An 8,006-nucleotide genomic window follows, 5' to 3' on the forward strand; every position below is an offset into this window, starting at 1 on the left:
GGGCAACATAGGGAGACCCCCCCCCCCGCCCCCGCCCCCACCACCACCACCACCACGGTCTCTACAAAATACAAAAAAAATTAGCCAGGCTGGGTGGTGCATGCCTATAGTTCCAGCTACTTAGGAGGATGAGGCAGAAGGATCACTTGAGCCCAGGAGGTTGAGACTGCAGTGAGCCATGCTACTGCACTCTAGCCTGGGTGACAGAGTGAAACCCTGTCTCAAAAAAAAATCATTTTAGATACACATAAGTCAACACCTAACTCACATTAAATGCATATCAGTTTTTAAACAGAACTAGACAATAATTCCATATGACACAGAATTTCACGTGTAGAATTGTATTGAATATCTAGAATGCTTACCATATTTTACCAAATCTACTTATTAGTATAAAAAAAAAGAGACTAAACAAAAATTGATGTGCCAGTAGAGTTATTAAAGAAAAGCTCTCCCAGCCACCGTATGATACAGTAATTTCACTGCTGGGAATATACCCAAAAGAAAAGAAATCAGTATATCAAAGAAATCTCTGCACCTTCATGTTTGTTGCAGCACTATTCACAACAGCCAAGATTTGGAAGCAACCTAAGTGTCCATCAACAGATGAATGGATAAAGAAAATGCAGTACATATACACAATGGAGTACTATTCAGCCATGAAAAGAGTGAGATCCTGTCTTTTGCAACAACATGAATAGAACTGGAGATCATTATGTTAAGTGAAATAAGCCAAGCAAAGAAAGACAAACACCACATGTTCTCATTTATTTGTAAAAAATCAAAACAATTAAACTCGGCTGGACACAGTAGCTCATGCCTGTAATCTCAGCACTTTGGGGGGCCAAGGCAGCTGGATCATTTGAGGTCAGGAGTTTGAGATCAGCCTAACCAACATGGTGAAACCCCACCTCTACTTAAAAAAAAAAAAAAAGAAAAAGAAAAAGAAATATATCAATAAAAATTAGCTGGATGTGGTGGTGGTGGGCATCTGTAATCCCAGGGGCTACTTGGGACACTGAGGCATCAGAAGAGCTTGAACCCAGGAGGCAGAGGTTGCAGTGAGCCGAGATCACACCACTGCACTCCAGCCTGGGTGACAGAGTGAGACTCAGTTTTTTTGGTTTGTTTGTGTTTTTAAAGAACTCTCCCCTTTTGTTTTTCTGTCTCTCTTCTATCCTCCCTCTGTTCCTTCCTTCCTTTTTCGCCTCCTTCTTTCCTTCTACCAATCCTTTTGTAAAAAGAGTCATTATTCTTCATTTTGACAAATTCACAGTTGCAATTTTAAATTGAGAAAGATTATATCATGGATTTAAGACTTAGAAAGAGGCCAGGCACCATGGCTCATGCCTGTAATCCCAGCACCTTAGGAGGCCAAAGTGGAAGGATCACCTGAGGCCAGGAGTTCAAGACCAGTCTGGCCAACATGGTGAAACCTCGTATCTATTAAAAATACAAAAATTAGCCAGGGGTGGTGGTGGGATCCTGTAATCCCAGCTACTCAGGAGGCTGAGGCAGGAGAATCGTTCAAACCTGAGAGGTGGAGGTTGCAGTGAGCCAAGATTTCACCATTACACTCCAGCCTTGGGCAACAAGAGCAAAACTCCATCTCAAAAAAAAAAAGGCTTAGAAAGAATGACAAAGGGAAACAAGAAAATAAGTGAAGAAAAAAGAGAGTAAAGAGGGAGAAACTCTTTACTTAGGGCTGCTGTGTGCCAAGCACTGTCACCATTAACCTCATTCTGTGCCCATAACATCCCTGTGAGGAAGATACTAGGATATCTGCTATACAGATAAGCAAATTGATGCCCACAGAGAATCAGTCAACTGCCTCTAAAAAGAAATTTAAGATAGCAAATAGGAAATACAGGTAAGATGCAAAAAATGCACCATACTGATAATTTAGATTATATAAATATTTTATATTAAACACAAAATATTAAAAAGCAGGGTTTTTTTAAGCCCAAAAGAGAGGAAAGAGAAAACCAGAAAACATGTTACTCCCTGGGATCTTTAAAACGTACCCAGGGAATAAGCAACTGAACAAAGAGACATGTCATGTGTAACCAGCTTTGTTGAAACTGTCTTTAAATTCGAAGCATTATAAGCATCATTATTCGTAGTAATTATTTACTGACTACAACTTTTGCTTTTAAGCACTTCTTTTCGCAGACATTTTCACTTCATACTTTCTTGAGCTCTGAATGTTTGAGGCAAAGGGCACTTTCCAGGAATAATCTCTCCCTTCTACACTAACCAAATAAATACAAGAGTCATTGTGCAGTAAGTATGCAGGGGAAATAAATCTTAATCAGCTCTTGACCTCCTGTCTAGCCCCACTGTTAATGCCATGCCAGCAAACATATGTTCTGCTCTTTTATTTTATGTATTAATAAACACCAGAAGTGCATGTCAGTCAACAATGCATTTGAGGTGAGAAGAAAGTGCGTCTCAAATCTTTTTATCCATGTGGAAATTGTAAAATAATCTACATTAATCATTTACTGTACTTCAAATGAAGTATGTGTCCAAAGAACCATCTGAAGCATTTATTGTCATTGAACATATGGCTTGTTTTCAATATCTCCCTGATTATTTTCAACACAAACATTAGTAGAAGAGTAAAGGAAGTGTATTCTACCAGATTTTAAAACAGATGTCAATTATATTGAAGTGTTCCATAAGGGCACCAACTTTGTTATTGACATCATAATGGAGGTATCCAACTGCTGTAATTAGCAGTCTATTTAGTGGTATCTGTAAGCAAATGAAAAAAACTTGGATGCCATTCTTAAGGTACGTAACACCAGTAATAGTTTGTAGCTGTCCAACGTGCCACATGCTATAAAAAATTTAATGTATCCCAGCACTTTGGGAGGCTGAGGCGGGTGGATCACAAGGTCAAGAGATCAAGACCATCCTGGTCAACATGGTGAAACCCCGTCTCTACTAAAAATACAAAAAATTGGCTGGGCATGTTGGCGCGTGCCTGTAATCCCAGCTACTCAGGAGGCTGAGGCAGGAGAATTGCCTGAACCCAGGAGGCGGAGGTTGCGGTGAGTCGAGATAGAGCCATTGCGCTCCAGCCTAGGTAACAAGATTGAAACTCCGTCTCAAAAAAAAAAAAAAAAAATTAAATGTGAAATATAATCACAAATAACAATCTTGGTAATAATTTACTAGAGCTATTTTGAAGTGGTTGAAAACTAAGTTGGATCAAGGGAAAGATGATTTTTAAAGTGTGTTTACTATCACACTAGAATCTTAAAATCATAGTTTAAAACTCTGTGTCCTTTTTTTTTTTTTTTTTTTTTTTTTAGCATCAGGGCCTTGCTTTGTTGCTCAGGCTGGAATGCAATGATTTGATCATGAATCACAGCTCACCGAGATCTCAGAATCCTGAGTTCCAGTGATCCTCCCACATCAGCTCCTGAATAGCATGACCACACTGAGCTAATTTTTTTTTTTTAGAGACAGGATCTCACTATGTTGCCCACACTAGAACTTTGTTTTCAAGAGAAATACCATTATATTTGAATATTGCCTTCGAAAATAAGTAAATTCAATAAGAATATTTTTAAGGAAGGATACGAGGCTGAGAAAATGGCTGTTGTGGTACAACATATTTATTTTTACAATTGGGGTAAAATAAGTGTATTTTTAATCTTATTATAAAAAATAATATATAAAATTAAAAATTTTTAAATTACCTTTTATTCTTTGTTGTGTGTGTGGGGTGTTTGTTACTCTCCTTCCTCATCCTCGACTCCAAAGGCCGATAAAGGTATATTTGGTACCTTTCTTTTTTCTGCAACCTCCGCCTCCTAGGTTCAAGCAATTCTCCTGCCTCAGCCTCCTGAGTAGCTGGGATTACAGGTGCATACCACCACATCCGGCTAATTTTGTATTTTTAACTGAGATGGGGTTTCGCCATGTTATTCAAGCTAGTCTTGAACTCCTGACCTCAGGTGATTCGCCCACCGCAGCCTTCCAAAATGCTGGGATTACAGGCATGAGCCACCACACCTGACCTTGATATGCTTCCTATGTTGACGAACACTATCACCATTTTTCCAGTGAACTAAGCTAGAAACTTGTGTCCTCACTGTAAGGTATATTGCCAAGTCAAAACGAGGAAACTGAAGCCAGTGTGAGAAAATGAGAATCCAATTTATTCAGCTCTTGGGCGAGGTTCTGTGGTCCGGGAAGGGGCCAGAGAAGTCACGCTGGGCTTCTCAGGGCGTGGGGTTTTATAGGGAGTGGAGGTAGTTGATTGGTCATTAGGGAAACGAAGAGCAGACAGTTTCATTGGTGAGGGGGGTTGATTGGTCATTAGGGAAACAAAGAGCAGACAGTTTCATTGGTCAGGGGAAGTCAAGGTGCCGATGGGGCGAGCTGCCATTGGTTGCCAGGCGGGACTACTGGTGGGTTGACCAGCTGGGGAGGTCAATGTTAAGCTGCCATCGGACAAATCTTTTGGCAGGCTTTTTAAATTTTGAAGGGGTCGAGTGAGGAATGCAGGAGTGGGTGTGGGGAGCCAGCATGGAGAGGCCTGATAGGAGTAATGTGTCTGGAATGATGACTTCATTATCCGGCACGGGGAGAGATAAGTGTGTCCATTTCGCTCCCAGAGAGGCAGCCAGCCTTACACTCACCACTTCACTGTCACACACACCCGATCACTCACAAAGCCCTCTCAGTTCTGCCTCTTCCATGTTCCTTCTCTCTGTGCCCACCTGTCGTTTCTGACTGCCCTTCCCCACCGTATAAGGCCCTATGATCTCTCATCTAAGCTGCCGTGAGATCACTTCCATTTTTGTGGGTGTCTGCTTCCATCTACCTACAAACCTGTCTCTACTCACACATCTCATTTTGTTCACCTGCACGGCGTGACTCTAGTTGTGCTCTTCACATAGATAACAAAGACAGTTTTACGTATAAGGTCCCTCCAAATCATTACAAATGGTGTCCATTTAGTGTCTTCATCTGAGGCAAAGCATGCCCCATGCCCTGTTCTTCATTCATTCCTTCCAGTAGCTACCAACTAACAAGCAACAAGGAACCATGCAGTCTAGAATGATATTTCCGTTTTCTTTATGAACTTGAGCATGTCATTTAATTATTTTAGACTCAGTCATCTCAATATTATTGTCTCAATAATAATAATCCTTTTATTACTGTTATTATTAATCTCTTTTCTTAAAAAAAATCCATTTTTTCTCAGTTTTGTTAAGAGTTTAATAGGGGCTGGGTACAGTGGCTCATGCCTGTAATCCCAGCACTTTGGGTAACTGAGGCAGGCAGATCACCTGAGGTCAGGAGTTTGAGACCAGCCTGGCCAACATGGTGAAATCCTGCCTCTACTAAAAATAGAAAAAAAGTTAGCCAGGCGTGATGGCAGATGCTACTTGGGAAGCTGAGGCAGGAAAATCGCCAGAACGCTGGAGGCAGAGAGTGCAGTGAGCTGAGATCATGCTACTGCACTCCAGCCTGGGCAACAAGAGTAAAATTTTGTCTCAAAAAAAAAAATGTAATAGGATAACAGAAGTAACTTATTTTTTATTAGAGGGACTATAAGTTATTTTTTAATATACTTAAGGCTTTTAGGCTGGATGCAGTGGCTCACACCTATAATTCCAGCACATTGGAGGCTGAGGCAGGTGGATCACTTCAGGTCAGGAGTTCGAGAGCAGCCTGGCCAACATAATGAAACCCTGTCTCTACTAAAAATACAAAAATTAGCAAAGCACTGTGGTGCATCCCTGTAATCCCAGATACTCGTTAGGCTGAGGCGGGAGAATTGCTTGAACCTAGGAAATAGAAGTCGCAGTGAGCCGAGATCACACCACTCAGCAACAGAGTAAGGCTCTATCTCAAAAAAGAAAAAAAAAAAGACTTTTAGCTTCAGGAGAGACCCCTGAAGATACTGATTATTAGATACAGACATTAACTGTATCTAATAATCAGAGAAGGTAAATTCATTTCCCATGGGAATACAGACAGGTTGTATCTGTCCAGTCATTATCCCACCTTGGCACCCCTGCTCCCATTTCCATTCCCTGGTCATAGTTCTTCCTGTAGTTCTTCAGCATGCCATGTCTCTGTTCATCATGACTTCATCTTCAGCCAGGCTTCTACCTCCAGCCAAAGACCCAGGAAGAATCTTTAAGTCTACTCCTTCTCTCACTCCCTACATCCACTTAATCCAACAGCAAAACCTGCCAGCTCCATCTCCAAAACAGATTCTGAATCCATCACTTGTCTCCATCCCCACTGTTACACTTTCTGGTCCACACCATCATCGTGGGTCCCTCCTGATCGCCTGCTTCTTTTCACTCTTGCCGTCTGACTCTTCATTCACAGAAGACAAGTTATCTTTTGAAAGTATTATGTCTGTAGTGAAGGTTCTATTCTCAATAGAACTGGTGTGTCCAGAAGTGGAAATCTAATCTACCGAATGTTGCAGCCAAACCTCCCACCACCTGCTCTCTATCACACCGCGCTGTTTTATTCTCTTCATAGCACTGACCACAACTGGTGCATATTTCATGTATCTTCTAAACGCTCTACACACACACACTCCATGAGAGCAGGAAGCTTATTTATCTGCTTTATTTCTATAACCCCAGTACCCCGAACGATGCCTTTACACTGTAAACATCCAAAAACGTTTTTCACACGAACATCCTTCCCTCTGCCTGCAATACTGTGCACTCACCTCATCACCTTGTTAACTTCTGTGTGTCTTTCTGCACCGCTTTCTTGGGAGTGTCTTCCTGTTCACCAGGTCTTGCCCATGGATGAGCCCATTACCTTAAAGTGCTTGTTCTGGCTAGTGTTATATGCTTATCTGTGGATCTCTCCATGGTAGAATGTAAGCTTTTCAAGAACAGAGATGTGTCCCATTTTTGTTCACTATCATTTCCCTGCAAAATGTCTGGCACGTACTCTGTCAACAGTTTTTAAGTGAATGAAATAAGAAATGAATGCAAATAACTAACATTACTAGAATTCATTCGCTTAAAATGCATCGCGAGTTTGAGGAGTCCCCATCCTCAGGCCCACCAGCCTCTCAGGGACTTGTACTCATTCACTCAACACAAGTCCATGAGTGCCAGTATTTAAAGGTATTATGCTAGGTGCTGAGAACACTCAAAGAATCCCACACTGGCCGCTGTCAGGGAGGTTTTTGCCTCAAGGAGGTACTGTGCCTTAAAAAAAAAAAAAACTGACCATTTTATTTGTGTATCTGAATTGTACAGCTTGAAGGAAAGAAAAGATAGAATTAAAGAGATAATATATTGGTTTGTTCACTTGAAGCTATAAATAACCTATCAGAAATCTTTGGCGGGCTGTGCACGTGGGCTCAAGCCTGTAATTCCAGCACTTTGGGAGGTTGAGGTGGGTGGATCAGGAGGTCAAGATATGGAGACCATCCTGGTCAACATGGTGAAAGACTGTTTCTACTAAAAATACAAAAAATAGCTGGGCATGGTGGCGCATGCCTGTAATCCCAGCTACTCGGGAGGCTGAGGCAGGAGAATCATTTGAACCTGGGAGGCGGAGGTTGCAGTGAGCCGAGATCGCATCACTGCACTCCAGCCTGGCAACAGAGCAAGCCTCTGTCAAAAGGGGAGGGGAGGGGAGGGGAGGGGGAGAAAGAAAGCAAGAAGAAAGAAAGAGAAAGAAAGAAAGAAAAAGGAAGGAAGGAAGAAAAGAAGGAAGGAAGGAGAAAAGGAGGGAGGGAGGGAGGGGAGAAAGAAAGAGAGAGAGAGAGAGAGAAGAAAAAAGAAATCTTTGGCAGAGAAGAGAGAGAGAGGAGAAATGCTTTCCAGGGCACAACAGAAAGTTGAGGCCAGGGCAGGAGCCCGTGGCTTCTTCATGCACAATTCTACCCAAAGACAACTTTGATCAATCACTGGTGAAGTGAATGTTTAGTCTAGAAAGGAGTCTCTGTTTGGAAAAGCCCTAGTTGGAAAACAAACGTGTTTTATTATTTGTATTGC

This window comes from Aotus nancymaae, unplaced genomic scaffold (genome assembly GCF_030222135.1).
Source record: "Aotus nancymaae isolate 86718 unplaced genomic scaffold, 86718_ANA_hifiasm-v0.15.2.pri h1tg000039l, whole genome shotgun sequence".
NCBI lineage: Eukaryota > Metazoa > Chordata > Mammalia > Primates > Aotidae > Aotus > Aotus nancymaae.